General features: G+C 39.2%; 1 protein-coding gene across 28 annotated transcripts in view; it reads left to right on the forward strand.

The window, feature by feature from the left end:
• DLG2 (discs large MAGUK scaffold protein 2) overlaps positions 1–18,312 on the forward strand; it is a 2,077,851-nt gene that overhangs the window by 935,244 nt on the left and 1,124,295 nt on the right. The window lies entirely within an intron of this gene.

The raw sequence follows: 18,312 nt of genomic DNA on the forward strand, positions 1-18,312 counted from the left end.
AGTACCATTTTATGTTCTTATCCCATTCATTCATGTATTTATTCAGCAAATGTTTGCTGTGCTTTTGTGTCTACTTTGTGGAAGCACAGATGTATAAGATGTGGTACCTGCCTTCCAAGTTATCCTGTTAATAGACTGTTGGAATAGGTTCTGATTTATTGATGCTCAAACCCAGAGCATCCATCTCTGATCTAGCCTTGGATCATGGAAGGGAGGAAAAAAGAGGAGGTGGTGAGGTTTCCTAGGATAGGTGATATATGAGGTGACCTTCAAAAGGGAGAAGGTTAAGTGCAAGAGGAAGACATACTAAGGAAAAGGAACTTTCCAGTAATAAACAGTGGAAATAATTTAGGTCATGAAGTTGGTCTTACTGGCTAGGAAATTGGAGGAAGGTGATGTTACCATGTGGCCTGATAACTTGTGTCCTCTCAGGACTTACTTTTAGCTGACTGGCTCAGGAAATGTACCAGTTTGTTAAGAGTAAAACTCATGGCTTCACAGGTTTTATCTCTGACTGAAGGGATCTGACCATGACCTCCACTAGGCAAAACCATGCCTTCTCAGAAGTGACAGGTTTTAAAAAGAGATTTATAGAGAAATGAAGTCTAAAGACTGACAATCTCATACTGACATCTGAATGAATGGCCATAGAGGCAGAGAGATAGCTTGAGGAGAGGTGGCCTTCTAAGCCCATGTTATCATACTGCATATGTTTCCATCTCTGGTTCCCTAATTAGAGAAATTTTAAAGGAAAAAAGTTAAATCCCCCCCCCAAATAAATAAAAGGGGAGGTAGATTTTGTATAGGTGATATTGTACTCCCTTTCTCTTTAACCTTGATTCAGTATGTCTTATACTTTTTACTTTTAAGCAAACTTGAAAAGAGAAATCTCTGGATTTACATTAAATGATCAATATATAAAATTTATATCAAATACCTTTAATGATCAACGACTATGCTACCAAATGGTTTTTCTAGATTCTAGAAACTTAGAGAACCCCACCTCACACAGACATACTCACAGTCACACATACACACACACTCACAACACAAACACACACACCTACAAGTATACTAAATTATGAGCACTTCACAGGGTGGGTTCATGTCTTATTCACTTTTGTGCCCCAAGTTTCTACCTCAGGTCTTGGCCCACAGTAAATACTACATTATTAATTGGTGATAAATTTCCACTTAACAGCACACACAATAGAAATTGTTTTCAAGGCACTCTATAGTTTTAAGGCCCGTTTTACAAATATATTTATAATGCCTAGTGAGATAGGCATTAGTCGTATGTTAATTTTTTGTGAGAAGAAACTGAGGCTCAGAGGTTGAAGCAAACCCCCATGGTCATATGCAGTTTAAGTCAGAGGAAGATCAAGACTCCCTGCTTTGAATCTGGTCCACTCTCTAAATTATGTTGCTACATTTGTGAATGTGACTTATCTCCCTTCATTCTGCAAGGTAAATGCATGTGATGCTCTCAGAAGAAAAACATAAAACCATTCATCGTTATTCAAGGGCCCTCAAGCTAGGAAACCGTCTCCTAACATCCCTAGAACATGCAGGAAATAGATGCTACCTACAAGGACAACAAGCATTGTATTCTGGTATTGTTTTCTACACACAGAAAATCTAAGTGTCATAAAACTTTATTTTATGATCCATCTGCAGACCCTGGGAAATGTTGCAGACTAACTTTAATTAATCATCACTGCTTGAATTGTTTTAGATCCTCCCACTTCCACATTAAACTGTAATGTATTCTTTATAAAAATGTACAACTTGAAGTTAATTTGAGTCCTTCAGGCCAAAGAGTTTATTTATAACATGCGGTGAAACATTTTATGGCCTGGCCCCAATTTCAATTAAATCACAAATTCAGGAAGTAAGAAAAGGAACTGGCCTACTCAGTCACCTTGCCCTTGTCAGAAGGAATAAGATCTGCATCTGTTGTATATTTCCCATTGCCTGGGTCAGTGTGTATATTTATATATCTCTTCATATTCAATGCTGCTGATGAAAATGGCTTTCATGTGAAAAAAGCATAGATCAAAAGGCTGGTGTGGGATGTACATTTTCCCTCTCTTACAGCATGTTCCATCATGGTCTAGTTTGAAGCTAAGAATATTTTCTTTAGACGTCAACAAAAGCATCCCTCTTTCTTGCTGCCTCAGATCATAGTATTTCTACTCTGGGGTCAGGTTGGTTTGTCCATCAAATTTCTTCCTTGTTAGTACTTAAGAGAGGTATCAGACCAGGCTTCATGGGGTCATCTGGAGATAATCCAGATGGAGTGTCAGGGTGTCCAGTGAAATATTGGAGTTGCCAATATGAAGTCCAGGATCCTGGGAGCTGAGAGAGGTGCTGTGTGGTAAAGAATTTAATCTTATCCAAGGATAGGTTCAGCTTTGCCCTCTCGACCCTTGGAATATTATGTCTGATGGAAACCCCCCTTTGCTTGGGCGTTTTGGTCCCAGAAGGTCTAAGAGTGTGATTTATAATGAGGATTTGGGGCTCTATAGTATCAGTTTTACCTCTGGAAGGGCTGAAGAATAAAGGTCAACTATGTGGCAGTGTGTGGTTCAACCCCAGTAAAACTCTGAGCCCTGAAATTCAGGTGAGCTTCCTGGCTGGTAATACTCTGTGCATATTATCACAGCTCAGTGCCAGGAGAGTAATGTATCCTTGACTCTGTAAGGAGAAGACAACAAAAGCTCCACTTTGGGTACCTTATCTGAACTCTGCTTGATGGACTGGACTTCTTTCCTTGGTTGATTTTAATCTCTATCCTCACCTTGTAATAAACCAAAATTGTGAATATAACAGCTTTCAGTGAGTTCTGTGAGTCCTTCTAATGTATTAGAACTGAGAGTGGTTTGGGGAAACCTCCAAGCTGACAATTGGTATCAGAAGGGAGGGGGGTCTTCTGTGCCCTGTGTGCCCTCTAAAACTTAATAGTTGGCCTAAATGCCTCACAGATGTGATGCTGAAAACCAATGTCCAGAGAATTATAAGGACCAGAAACTGGGAAAAGGAGTGAGGGACTGTCATGAGATAATTTAGTTGACTTCACATTTTTTTATTTCTAAGATCTGTGAGATCTGTATGCACGTGTATGTGTTCCTTGCTCCACAGTCACAAAAGCACTGTCCAGCCCCAAAGGATTGGTATAGCTTCTAACAATGGGCATACCTAGATATCCAGAAAATATCAAGAATAGTCCATTGGTAGCCAAGAGTTACATAAAGAAGATGTCATTCCAGTCCAGGCCCAAAGAAAACTAAAGGGGAGTCTTGGAAAAGCATTCTAGGAGATCCAGTGGAGGCTGTGGAGCAGATTACAGAGCCTATTCCTTAGGTCCGGGATCCAGAGACAGACAGGACTTCAAACAAAACCGAGCTGGCAAAAGCAAGACAAAGCTCCACACTGAAATACAAGATTAGATTAGAACTACCACAAGTTGACTTGACACTTGTGTCACTTAGAATTAAATTTGCCTGTGAGTGACTGAAAACTTGAAATAAAAGACAGAAGTTCCTTTCTCTCTCACATTACTGAAACCTAGAAATAAGCAGTCCAATCAAGGATGACAATAACATGATTATCAGGGAAGCAGGATCCTTCTATCTTGTTGTTCAATCAACCTCAACATAAGAAATCCATCTCCTACTCAAGATGGCAGTTCAAGATTAAGCCATCATGCCTACATTCCACCCTGCAGGAGGGAGGAAGGATGGAAGAAAGACAAAGGGGCGAAGAAGAAGCTATTCACTCCTCATTTAGGAATAGTTCCTCTACAGAACAAGTCTACTTAAATTGCATTGTCCAACACTAGGTCAAATAGCCATACCTAGATACCAAAGAGGCTGGGAAACGTCATCTTTATTTTAGATGGTTATGAGCCCTGTACCCAATTAAAAACTGGGGAAATCTAAGGAAGAAGGAATAAATTACTCTAGGAGGATAATTAGCAGCCTCTCCTATAATATTGGGTCAATGAACAACTACATTAAATTTTGACTGGGGATGGTGTTGAAGCCAGAGCCTATAGCTGAGATTAGATTGATGTATGGACCGGGTGGCTGCTTTCTTAGGAAGAGTGCTGCAGGAGCAGAGAGCCAGGCTGGTAACTGCCATGGCTATGGCTCTTGGCTCCCTCTGTGGTTTCTCATAGCATTCCTATCTACAGTCATTCCATCCCAGATTATTACTGTTTGCCATTGCTTGGTTTTCCCCACATGTTGTTATGTGGGGCTCCACAAGCTTCAGTGCTCTGAAACATTTCTGGTGTATACTTTCTTGTCATCAGGTTAGTATACATGTTTCTTTTTTTAATTGCAGTCCCACTGGGAAAGGGACTAGTACATTTACGTGAGTCAGTCATGCCTGGTTTTGAATATCTGCTTTAGCTTTTACTAGTCACATGACTCTAAGAAAGATTCTTAATCTCTCTGGACCTCAGTTTTACCACCCGTAAAATGGGGCCAGTAATACCTCCTTTCAGAATAGTTGTTAAGATTAGAGATAGAGACAATACCTGATCCAGAGTTGGGGCTCAATAAGTAGCAATTATTATAGGTAAAACTGTTAGCTTTATCTGATCTTGACATGATAAACATAGACGTATATGTTTATATGTATCTCCAACATAGACTCTTGGAGGGTATAATTATAGTGGTTCAGCCTACTATGGCCCCAGGTATTTTAAATGCATGTTATCTAACACCTGTAACAATCTTTTGAGGGAGTTAATCTTATTTCCACTTAACAGATGAGGATACCAAAGGTCTAATAATTTTGTGATTCTGCACGGTTACTTCATTAGTGCTAGAACTGAGATTTAAACCCAGGTCTGTCTGGTTCCATTATACTTCAGATTATTTAAATTCAACTATCCTATTTCCAATTAAGGAAATTGGGCACAACAAAGCCCAGAGACTTTTCCATAATCCTAAATACAATTCATGACAGGTTATTAGATCTCTAATAGCTAGCCCAGAGTCCTTCTCTTTCCTCCCTACTATGCTATATTTAACTTATATTTCCTTTTTCACAACCTTCAGCTGTATTCTTAGTAAGGTAAAGTTTTTCTGTTTTTCTTAACTTTCAGCATTTTATATTGTTCTATTGATTCACATTTTTATATACTGATTGACCTTTTTAGAAAACAGCCTTATATAATTTTGGGGTGATTTTTATTTTCCTCCTTAGTTTGAGTGAGTCTAATAGATGCCTTTGCAGAGAATTGAACAGATGTTGGATCTATTTCCAAATACTTTAGGAGGATTGGACTGGTTATACACATGGAAGAGATTCTTTGCTACTGACAGATGCATTGGAACTGAATGTATCATGATTCTAACCCATCTATGCGTGCCATATGGACCAACAATTGGCTCTTTGTATGGTGTTTCTCTCCACGCAGAGGTTGTATGCCAGAGTGAGACTTGTTAACTGTGTCTGTAGGTCTCCTTGCCTTTTTTGTGCCTGGTGAAAATTGACCTGAGGTAACAAGTTTTCTCTTTTTCTGTTACCAAGTCATGAATAAATTAATCTTGCTTTCTACTCTGGGGCCAAGATCAATATTCTGCTGTTGATTGTTGAATGTTGATTGTTTTAGTGAATGGAAATGAACTGGCAAAATGCCATCCAGAAGATTTGAGCCCTGGCAAATGAAACATGTGCATGGGTGGATGAACAGGCCCCCTGAGAGAAATGAAGAGGAGCATTTGCATAGTATCTTGCCATTTGTAAACATTTGCACATACATCTAATTCTTGCAACTACCCTATAAACAAAACAAAGTAGATTTTTGTCATCATTTTACAGATGAGGATGAAGAGGATAGAGAGATTGTGACTTGCCCAAGGTCACCAAATAAAGTGACAGAAACACAACTCACACCCAGATCTCCTGGCTCTAAACTCTGCTGCTCTGTTTTCTGGGCATCTCTTTCTCTCCAAACCTGGGCCTTTGCCTCTGAATACTCCTTTTCTCTGTGACTTGGTAATTTTCGCTTAATCAATAGCATTCAGTGACCCATGAACTTTATTCTCTGCTCTGTCCCCTAGTAAAACATTCAAGTTAACAGAAAATTTCAGTTCTTGGCTAAAAGGAAGCTGAGGATTATTTGTGCCATTGGATTAATAGTCTTTTCCCCACTTAGAACCCCCAAGTAGGCTACTCAACATTAAAATGTGTGGAGTCAAATACGCTTGCGCTGTCCTGACGCTTTTGGCACTCTTTGTAGAAACTGAGTAACCGGGGGTCATAGGTCAATATTCTGCTTCTGTTTCCATTTTTTATAAGATATGAGATGAAAGGCAGTAGGGTAGGAGGCGATAGAATGGGTAATGTCACCTTGCAAATCTCTCAGTAATGTGTACAATGCATGGGGCAGATCAGAGCCTTTCTTATATCAGAGATAGATGGCTGGCCAGCATTTCAGTTTTTCAGGGGAGCAAGTCTTTTATGATGCATTCTTGTTTTTAATTTTATTGGAGTATAGTTGATTTACAATGATGTGTTAGTTTCAGGTGTACAGCAAAGTGAGTACATATATTCATTCTTTTTCAGATTCTTTTCTCATATAGGTTATCACAGAATATTGAGTAGAGTTCCCTGTGCTATACAGCAGGTCCTTGTTGGTTATCTATCTTATGTATAATAGTGTATATATATTAACCCCAAGCTCCTGATTTATCCCCCCCACCCCACATTTCTCCTTTGGTAACCATGTTTGTTTTTGATATCTGTGAGTCTGTTTCTGTTTTATAGATAAGTTCATTTAGTATCATTTTTTAAAAATTAGATTCCACATATGAGTGATATCATATGATACTTGTCTTTGTCTGACTTACTTCACTTAGTATGATAATCTCTAGGTCCATCCATGTTGCTGCAAATGGCATTATTTTGTTCTTTTTTATGGCTGAGTAATATTCCATTGTATTTATGTACCACATTGGCTTTATCCATTCCTCTATCGAGGGACATTTAGGTTGCATTCTCTATCTATCTCTATGTTAACACATAGAACTTCAATTAAAAGGAACAGAAATTCAGAAAGTGTCTGAAACTTTAGATATGTTTCTCCTTCAAGAAGCGTGCTTTTTTAAGGAGTCAGGATAAGAAAAATATAGAGCGATTTCAAAGCTCTGTGTGGTAAAGAGACAGGTGATCTGCTGAGGACAGGAAATGGGGAAGAAGAGAGTGCTGGGAAGCCTGCTGGAACTACAGCTACCTGGGATTCCCAAGAGAAGGGAGGCAGCAAACTTCTCCCTGTGAATTGCATGCCAGAAGACACTCCTGTAGTAAGGGAACAAATGTGATGAAGCAAAGCGTTGATGCGAGGTAGATTTTGATCCAATAAACATTTCTTTGGTGCCAAGTACAAAAATAAGTAAGGCTCTGACCTTGGACTCACCAGCCAGCAAGAAAAGGAAATAAACAAATATCACAAAACAAAACAGCAAGTCTTTTTGTAGAAGTAAGAATAACAGTAAGAATGGTAGAACCTATTAAGTGGTGAATATGGGCCAGGTTATTCTGTACATTTATTATTTGATTAGATTCCCCTAATAACTCTTTAAGGCATATACTGTTTTATTACCAATTACAGGTGAAGAACTAGGAGTCAGAGAGTAAATGACTTGGCAAAAATTGCACAACTAGCAAGTGAAATATAGCCACGTGTCACCCCCCACCCCCGAGGAAAGTGATCTATGGTAGGCTCTTCTTAATTCTTTAAGCAAACAAATATTTATCCAGTTATACTTTAATCTTTTTTTTTTTTTTTTTTTTTTTTTTTTGCGGTACGCGGGCCTCTCACCGTTGTGGCCTCTCCCATTGCGGAGCACAGGCTCCGGACGCGCAGGCTCAGCGGCCATGGCTCACGGGCCCAGCTGCTTCGCAGCATGTGGGATCTTCCCGGACCGGGGCACGAACCCGCGTCCCCTGCATCGGCAGGCGGACTCTCAACCACTGCGCCACCAGGGAAGCCCCAGTTATACTTTAGATGCTATATGGAATATAAAGATAAGTGATCCGTAGTCCCTGCCCTTGAAGAGTTCATAGTAAATGAGGAGGAATTAGACAGATATGATAGTCCCCAAGATTTAGTGTGAGGTGAGATGAGGTGAGGGGTCACAAAAAACTTAGAGGATTTTGGGGGTTAAAAAGAGGTTCCATGGGGGAGCTGGTGCAGACAGTAGTAGAGTAGAAAGCTTTCGGATCTCTACAAGATAGGGTCCACAGGCTCATGTTACGGCTTGCGGATGTAGTGTACTATGTTGCTAGATCTACAAGGTACCACTTCATATTCTACAAAGAAATCATTTACGCACACAGCCATCTGCAAACAGAACAGCTGAGTTACAATTAATGCTGTATGTGCATAAGGAAACTAAAGCTAGAGATCCGTCTGTCTCAGAATTTTGCAGAGTGATCAGGTACAAAAATGCTTTCTCCCAAGAAATGCTTAGAAAGGCAGGAAGCTACTAATTGCCTCATCCTTTCCCTCAGTTGTGACCCAGCTCCTTATAGCATCCAAGAGCCAAGAGAATACCTGACGCAGAGAGAAGTAGAAGACAATCTCTTGAGACTCAAGTAGAAACATGCTCTATAATGGTCCATGAGTTAGGAGGACTTAAAAATATCCTGGTAGAATCATAACTAAGGGACAAGATGGTCTCTCTTGAATGCATAATGAGTTTGCTTCTGGCACCATAGTGTAAGAGGAGAACCCACAAAAGGGAGCTGGCCCAAGTGAGGACAGTCCAGTTGATCATGTAAGAGACAGTCTAAGAAGGTAAGCATGTTTACTTAAATGAGAGAAGATGGTGAGGTAATAGGGAAGTCGTTGGTGGTGAGAATAAGGAGACTGATTGCTGGCTTCAAATAACTGACCCTAATGAGACTGTGGCTTTGTTCTCTTGATTTCAGAGATTGCAAATGGACGATGGAAGTTACCATGAGGCTCATTTCAACATAATATGAGATGAAACTTTTTAAAAGGGCTTCAGTTAAGACTGAAACTTCTTTGTAATTCCTCCTTCATGTTTCAGGTCTGGAATCATCTCAGCTTTGGTTGAAAATTTAAGGTTGCCTTCTATTATAGCTCACCATTATTCTGTACTATCTAGTTAATCACACTGACTCTCAATTCAGACTGCCTGGATTTATATCCAGGTTCTTCTGCTTGCTAACTCTGTGACATTGGTGAGTCACTAAATCTCTTAAACTTCAGTTTTCACATCTATAAAATATAAAATAGTAATGATAAATATCTTATAGGGTAGTTTAAAAGTTTAAATAAAAGAATGCCGGGCTTCCCTGGTGGCGCAGTGGTTGAGAGTCCGCCTGCCGATGCAGGGAACACGGGTTCGTGCCCCAGTCCGGGAAGATCCCACATGCCGTGGAGCGGCTGGGCCCGTGAGCCATGGCCGCTGAGCCTGCGCGTCCGGAGCCTGTGCCCCGCAACGGGAGAGGCCACAACAGTGAGAGGCCCGCGTACCGCAAAACAAACAAACAAACACAACAAAAACAACAACAAAAAGAATGCCTATAGGAGTTGAGCCTGGTCCCTTCTGTGAAATGGACCTGACTCACAAAGCAATTATTATTGTTATTTTTATTAGGGTATCTGTTAAAAAAGGACCACAAGCAGTTAAACTGTACTCCATGTTGTCTTAGAAAACCTTCATTTTTCCTCTTGTTAAATAGTATTTGTGTAATTTTGAATGTATTAAGAGAGGGCTCAAGTGACATTCGTGATGCCAAGTAATTCAGTAAAACCCAGATCCAGAAAACCTTTCCGTGCTCATAAGAAGATGTTATGTGTCATCAGAAAATTAAAATGGAAACCTCCAAAGCCATGCTGAGGGCAAAGGTCAATCCTAATCTGTCTCATGGTAAATCTGGCACTACTTGAGATGGTCACAGATGGTTAGAGTCTAGAGTCAGATGGAGCTGTTGGTGTTCTATAAGAGACTATGACATGTAGATTCTTGTATTGATATGATGGAAACTGTAACTGATAAGGCTTTGGGAGTTTTTTAGTGGGGAAAGTTTTTTTTAATTTGCATAACCTGTGGGAAAAGATAATCTTGTCAGCTGGTTAGGAGACATCTATAACCTTGCCACCATGATCCTGAAAAGCACTATGAAAGCTAAAAACTCTGTAAGCTAGTCCAGCCTGTCACTTTTTCATAGGTTTTAAGAGCCCAAAGAGTCAGGTGTAAGAATATTTAGGTTTTAATGCCACTAACAATGTAGTGGTCATAATTGTTAAAAGGTGGAGGAAATACATTAAGAGATCAAGAATATATGGCAGAAGAAATTTAGAGGGAAATCAAGAAAACATGGGTTAGCCTAGAAGAATGACGGCCAGACAATTGTGATAAAATATTAGTAAGAAGCATAAACTATTTGAGTAAATGAGGAAATGCCTCATGTTCCTGGAAGATTAAATATTGTAAACATGTCACTTCTTTCCAAAGCAAGTCACAGGTTTAATGCAAACCCAAATAAGACATCTGTGTGTTTGCATACTTTTTTGTTTTATTTCTTGATTTTTATAATAGTTCAGTAAGAGATGACATAGGGATGGGAGATATATGAGAGTTAATGAAGAAATAGACCCAACAACAACTGGTTATTGATTGGCCATGTTGGCTAAGGGAAGGAATGTAGAATAATGCACAAGCTTCTATCTCAGGAGACTAGCTAGGTCATCGTGGCTTTCCCTGGCACAGGCAAAATAGGGGAAAGAACAAGTTTGAAGAGGAAAGTAATGAAATCAGCTTTTGACATCCGAAATCAAATTGTCAATGGAATGTCTAAGAAAATATATTTCATTATTTTTATTTTTTAAAATATCTTTATTGGAGTATAATTGCTTTACAGTGGTGTGTTAGTTTCTGCTGTATAACAAAGTGGTCAGCTATATGTATACATATATCCCTCCCTCTTGCGTCTCCCTCCCACCCTCCCTATCCCACCCCTCTAGGTGGTCACAAAGCACTGAGCTGATCTCTCTGTGGTATGTGACTGCTTCCCACTAGCTATCTATTTTACACTTCGTAGTGTATATATGTCCATGCCACTCTCTCACTTCGTCCCAGCTTACCCTTCCCACTCCCTGTGTCCTCAACTCCATTCTCTACGCCTGCGTCTTTATTCCTGTCCTGCCCCTAGGTTCTTCAGAACCACTTTTTTTTTTAGATGCCTTATATATGTGTTAGCATATGATATTTGTTTTTCTCTTTCTGACTTCAGTCTGTATGACAGACTCTAGGTCCATCCACCTCACTACAAATAACTCAATTTTGTTTCTAGAAAAGATATTTTAGAATGCTATGGGATACAAAGATCTAGAACCAAGAAGATGGGTCTGGACTAGATTTATTAGACAGCATCAGTACATTAAAGTCATAGTTGAAACAATTGGCATGGTTGTAATTACTTGGAGAAAATCTATCTATAGACCAAGAGAAACAGACTGAGCCCTTGGGAAAGCCCAGCACTAAAGGAGAGGATGGAGGAAGAGGATGCTCTAAAGGTATGGAGAAACAATAGCCAGAGAGGTAGAAAATCAACTGAAAGAAAATGGTGCCATGAAAATAAAGGCATTGAGAAGGAGAAAGGAGTCAATCAAGTCAAGTTGTTCAGAAATATGGAGTCAAATCATACTTACTTTCATGCACATTGGTACAGCCTTTATATTGATAGTGTCCATCTCATCATAAAGCATAGACCCTTTAACTCAGTAATTTCATTTCTAGGAATTTATCATACAAATATACTTCCACAAGAACACAGAACATATCTATAAGAAAGTTTATTACAACTTTTTTTTTGTTATAGCAAAAGCTGAAAACGACCTAAATACCCCTCAACAGATGACTGAGTAAATATACTATATCTACACAAAAGAATGTAATGCAGCTATTAAACACTGAGATCAATATGTACTTATGGGGAAAGTCTGACACACATTGTTAGAAAAAAATACAGGAGACTACAAATAGCAGTTTAGTGAGAGGTTAAAAGCAGAAGCCCTAGCTTCTTGGCTTCAAAGTTCAGAACTGCTACTTACCAGTTACAGTATACTGGGAATTGTCTTAATTTCTCTGTGCCTCTCCTACTATCCTTTGCTGTAGATAAACTCTCCACTTGGCCCTTGTTTTTCTGAACCTTTTTCTCAATTCAGTAATTAAAATATCCAGTCTCATGCCAGGACTCCCACATCACCAATAGCTACAACAAGAGGGAGAGAGAAAGTTTTTTGCATTTGGCAACTAGGAAGTTAGTGGAGACCTCTACCAGCTGGTTTCAGTGGAGGAGCGAGGCAGAGCCCAACTGCAGTGGGAGAAGGAAGGGGTGAGAGGTGTGGAAGAGATGGAGCAAGTGTAGGCAGACTTTTGGAGCAGCTACAGAGGGAAACGTTAAAATAGAGGAAAGAGGTGTATTTAAAGACGTGAGGTTGCTAAGGAGGTAGGAAAGGATGGAGAAGATTCTCAGTTCAGGTGGTGCATTAGTTTTGGAATGAGCTACTAGAATACACACACCCAGAGCCTCCACATAGGAAAAACTGGAAGCTAAGAGGGTTCCTGCTTAATAACTCCTGTCTGCTTTCTACAGGAGACAGAAGATGATGTTAGGGATTCAAAGAGTGTGCTGGTGGCTGGGACGGTCTCTGAAAAAAAATGGGAAAGGAGAGCTTCCTAGAGTCATTCCCTAGGATTTCTGAGTAGTATTAAGACAAGGTCTGATTATGGAAATCATAGGTTTATGGAATCAGAATGGCTCTGTGATTTTCCCTGGAAGCCCCAGAAGCAGGGCTGCAGGCACAGAGCATGCCTTTGGGGCCAGGCTGCGGGCTGTCTCAGAAGAACCCCAACACAAAAGGGCCAAAGACAAGATCTGCCCTTCCTAGTTTTGCTTCAGGCTAGCTGCAGTAGGAAACACAGTCTATCAAATAGAGAGGATATTTTGTATAAATTCCCTCTTGAAAAAGCAAGACGTTGATTTCCCTGTTTAAGAACATAATCCAAAACATTGACTAGCTCAACAAGTCACAGCCGCTGTGAATGGCTTTATGCATTAGCACCTAATTCATCAACACATCAAACACTTGAGTTGCTTTATTTAACACATGAAGTTCTCACCACCCTATTCATTACACTGCCTTTCTCCTTCACTCCTAATATCTACCTCTTAGGGCTTTATTCTATGGGATGTTGAATGGGTCTCATTATCAAAAGTGAGTATTTTCTGTTGAGTATCACAATTCATTTTGATACTTTACTGTAACCTTTTTTGAAAGTAGGATCTACACTCTAACACTCAAAAGAAACATTACTAGGGAACCAGCAGAATATTTCTTTCATGAGAGAATTCTTTTTTTTTTTAACATCTTTATTGGAGTATAATTGCTTTACAATGGTATGTTAGTTTCTGCTTTATAACAAAAATCCTTAACAAAATACTAGCAAACAGAATCCAACAGCACATTAAAAGGATTGTACACCATCATCAAGTGGGGTTTATCCCAGGAATGCAAGGATTCTTCAATATATGCAAATCAATCAATGTGATACACCGTATTAACAAATTGAAGGAGAAAAACCATATGATCATCTGAATAGATGCAGAAAAAGCTTTCAACAAAATTCAACACCCATTTATGATAAAAACTCTCCAGAAAGTAGGCATAGAGGGAACTTACCTCAACATAATAAAGGCTATATATGACAAACTCACGGCCAACATCTCAATGTTCTCAATGGTGAAAAACTGAAACCTCTAAGATCAGGATCCTCGAAGATCAGGAACAAGACAAGGTTGCCCACTCTCACCACTATTATTCAACATAGTTTTGGAAGTTTTAGCCACAGCAATCAGAGAAGAAAAAGAAATAAAAGGAATTCAAATTGGAAAAGGAGTAAAGCTGTCACTGTTTGCAGATGACATGATACTATACATAGAGAATCCTAAAGAAGCTACCAGAAAACTACTAGAACTAATCAATGAATTTGGTAAAGTAGCAGGATACACAATTAAAGAACAGAAATCTCTTGCATTCCTATACACTAATTATGAAAAATCTGAAAGAGAAATTAAGGAAACACCCCCATTTACCATTGCAACAACAACAACAAAAATACCTAGGAATAAACCTACCTAAGGAGACAAGAGACCTGTATGCAAAAAACTATAAGACACTGATGAAAGAAATTAAACATGATACAAACAGCTGGAGAGATATACCATGTTCTTGGATTGGAAGAATCAACATTGTGAAAATGACTATACTACCCAAAGCAATCTACAGATTCAGTGCAATCCCTGTCAAACTACCAATGGCATTTTTCACAGAACTAGAAAAAATATTTCACAATTTGTATGGAAACAAAAAAGACCCCGGGGCTTCCCTGGTGGCGCAGTGGTTGGGAATCCGCCTGCCGATGCAGGGGACACGGGTTCGTGCCCTGGTCCGGGAAGATCCCACATGCCGCGGAGCAACTAAGCCCGTGAGCCATGGCCGCTGAGCCTGTGCGCCCGGAGCCTGTGCTCCGCAACGGGAGAGGCCACAACAGTGAGAGGCCCGCATACCGCAAAAAAAAAAAAAAAAAAAAAAAAAAAACAAAAAAGACCCCGAATAGGCAAGGCAATCTTGAGAAAGAAAAACAGAGCTGGAGGAATCAGGCTCCCTGACTTCAGACTTTACTACAAAGCTAGAGTAATCAAGACAGTATGGTACTGGCACAAAAACAGAAAGATAAGAGAATTCTTAACAGCCATGTTCAAGGGCTCAAAGGTTTGTTGAACTTTGGAACACATGGCAGTACTCAAGATGCAGGGAAGAAAACAAAGAACAAAACCTGCCCCCCCCCCCAAAAATGGCCTTAATGCAAACTTATATTAGTTGAGTATTTTGAGGCTCTAACACTGAATCATTGGGGAAGAAGTCAAAGAAAACCCTAAGTGTCTTTGGTTAAAATTTTATATTTGATTAACTTTGGTTGCTTTAGAAAATATAATAATTTATTCATAGGAAATCTTAATTACCCAGAAGTGAGGCAATGTGGTATAACAGAGAAATGAAATAAAATAAAATGGTAGTCAAGTAGCTAGAGTCTTGCCTTTGGAATTTAGTTCCTCATATGCACTTCATCTCCTTGGGACTCTGTTTTAGACTGGGAAGGACTGGTATTTATTCTGAATCTGTTCATCTATACATGTGCCTTTTGCACTGATAACAAAATAGATCCCTGGTAACCAAGATAACAGAACCAGCCTGTTTCTGCCTCTGTGAAGTAAAGAGTGTGAATAATCCCTCTTTAAGGTCCCTTTTAGTTCTAACATGCTTATCATTCTTCGTGGCCTCTTTTCTCATGGTAGTATTAATCAAAAGAGCCAAATAAAAGAAAGTAGAAGAGCACAGGTTTTGGCAGCAGTAAGATATTATTCACAATCTAGTTCATATTTTTTTAGCTGTGTTACCTTGGGTACATTACCTAAACTTTCTAGGCCTCATTTTCCTTCATCTGTAAAAGAAGCTAGTAACTCCTACTTTATAGAATTGTTGTGAGGATGAAATGAAGTAATGTATAAGCATCATAATTATCACAAGCACTGAGCATCGTAATTATCACAAGACAGAGGCCCAATAAATGACATGGAAATCACTTTACTGTATATTCACATCCGATTTGGGTAATAAAATGCTAGCAAGTCTAGTGGTTGGTGATTTTTTGTTCCCCAGATACTGTTCACACCTCTGCAACAGGGGTTTTCATACTGAACAGATGTTATTTATTTGTCTCTGTGACAAACTACCTGTGAGCTTTCCCCTACAAGTCAGCTCAAACAGTTTAATGAGAACATAATGGATCCTCAAAGACAGTATGATCTAATGACTGCTTGACATCCTATAGGTGTTTAATAAAGAACTTTTTGTAATGAAAGAATACAGAAGTAGATGAGTAGATGAATGGAATTAGTCTTATAAATTTTCTCTTTACAAAGGACAGAATTCTGGCTATCATACTTAGTTTTCAAAACATTTCTACCCCCTGATCTCTTGCAAATACCTCAATGAGAATAATTGTGGTCTGACACACCTAGGACCTGATTAATGCTTGTCTATATTATTATATATTTTCATGATTAAATTACAGCCAAATATGTTTTATCACCTATTTCATTGACAGATATTAACTTGGTGATGATAGTAGCTGTAGATCTATAGTAGGTATCATTGTCATCATTTATTTGGGTATAAGTGTAAGGATTGTTATGACCAAACAGTTCCCTTCTGCTATTTCTTCAACTGGCAAAGTTGTACTTACCCTTCTAGATACAGTTAAAATGTATCTCCTATGTGAAGCCTTCTTCGGTTCATTCAGGCAAAATTGTTTCTTTCCTTGGGCTTTTATACCTCTATTTGTGCCATTCATACATATAACATTTATTATATATGTTATATATAGTACATACAGATTATATATTAATAACATATTAGATATTATATAAATGTCTCTAGAATTTATAAATTTGTATTACGTTTGTTTAATAGTATCTCATTCTCTCTCTCAGTACCTACATACACAGGTCACACACAAAGACATACACTGTGAGCCGTTTAATGACAAAGACTGTGCCTTAGTTTTAACTTGCTCTGCTGACGTGTGAAGAACAAGTTTTCTCATTAGACATCTGCCAGATAATATTTTGCATCTCAGGGCCTAGCATAGTGCTTATCACATATACAGGCAGTAAAGGTTTGATGGTTTTAATTAAACCAAACCCTCAGTATATAGTATTAAGCAGGGACTGACTAATTCCTTTATTTTTGTTTTTTTCCCTTGTTTTGAATGTAAAATCATGTACTCTGAGGTTTATGGGTTTTGTTGTTTTTAAACTAAAATTGACCTTCCAGGCCATTGGTTTTCAGCATAGGGGCTTATATATTATAAAGCATTGGATTCTGGTTGTTTCTGTCAGACTAATGGATCCAAGTGGTTCATGCTGTGCCCTTCTCTTGGGTGATGAGAGAAGTCTGCAGTAGTCATTCTGGACCCCTGCCTGGTCCTGACAAAGATATCAAGTAAACTTCAAAGAATTAAGGTCCAAAGAATTTGTCAAGAAGCTGCTTTCTAGACTTGCCTGGTGGCACAGTGGTTAAGAATCTGTCTGCCAATGCAGGGAACACGGGTTCAACCCCTGGTCTGGGAAGATCCCACGTGCCACGGAACAACTAAGCCCGTGGACCACAACTACTGAGCCTGCGCTCTAGAGCCCGTGCTCTACAACAAGAGAAGCCACTGCAATGAGAAGCCCGCGCACGGCAACGAAGAGTAGCCCCCGCTCGCCACTAATAGAGAAAGCCCGCGTACAGCAATGAAGACCCAATGCAGCCAGAAATAAATAAATTAAAGAAAAAGAAAAAGAAGCTGCTTTCTTTGCTTACCCACAGACACTATTTTAACTGCCAGATTCTATAAACAACTGGCGTCCTTTGTTTTTGCCTGGTTCACATGCTTTTGACAAGACCATTTTACATTTACAGCCATGGAGGTGGTCAAACCCTGTAGTGCCAAGTGATCTATACTGAGTTATTTGTATTTAAAGAACCTGTTTTTTAGGAGGAAGTGGCTATTTTTTTCCCCATCTACTATGGGCAGAGATTATCTGATGCCACATAAGTTCTTGCTAACTCCTGTTAAGCCTGTGATGTTTGGAGAACAGCATCGTCCTGCCCCATCTCTGGAATTTTTAAGGATCTCAGCTTTGTTTTCCACAGAAAGCTAGCAACAAAAATCAAAACAAACAAAAAACTGTAAAGATTTCAAAGCTGACACTCTCCCTGGAAATTTTTAGGAAGATGTCTTGCACCACTGTCTTTGTGGAAGAAATATGGCAAATTGTCATATCATGTATTTTTCAGTGAGTTGGTCTCAATGCTGGGGGCCAGATTTCTTATGTCCATCCTAGTGGGAGAGATGCCCCCACTGGATACACGCTTCACAGGAGCACAGGCAATTAATACATAAAGCATGGGAAATACTCACCTGTGATGTTTACCCCTTTTGCAAAGACGTTACTAAATATAAATTGTGGATATTCACTTTTTGACTTACCTTTGTGTAAGAAGGGAATCTTTCTCAAGCTCTCAGATGAAGGGAAGTACAATCTGTTCCCAAGGCTCTGGGTAAAAATGACTAGTTTTCGTTTAGGCCCTATTATGTACTAGGTGTTTTGAAAGTTATTTTACATGTATTATTTCATTTACCCTTAGAA

The sequence above is a fragment of the Kogia breviceps genome, chromosome 7 (genome assembly GCF_026419965.1).
Source record: "Kogia breviceps isolate mKogBre1 chromosome 7, mKogBre1 haplotype 1, whole genome shotgun sequence".
Lineage (NCBI taxonomy): Eukaryota > Metazoa > Chordata > Mammalia > Artiodactyla > Physeteridae > Kogia > Kogia breviceps.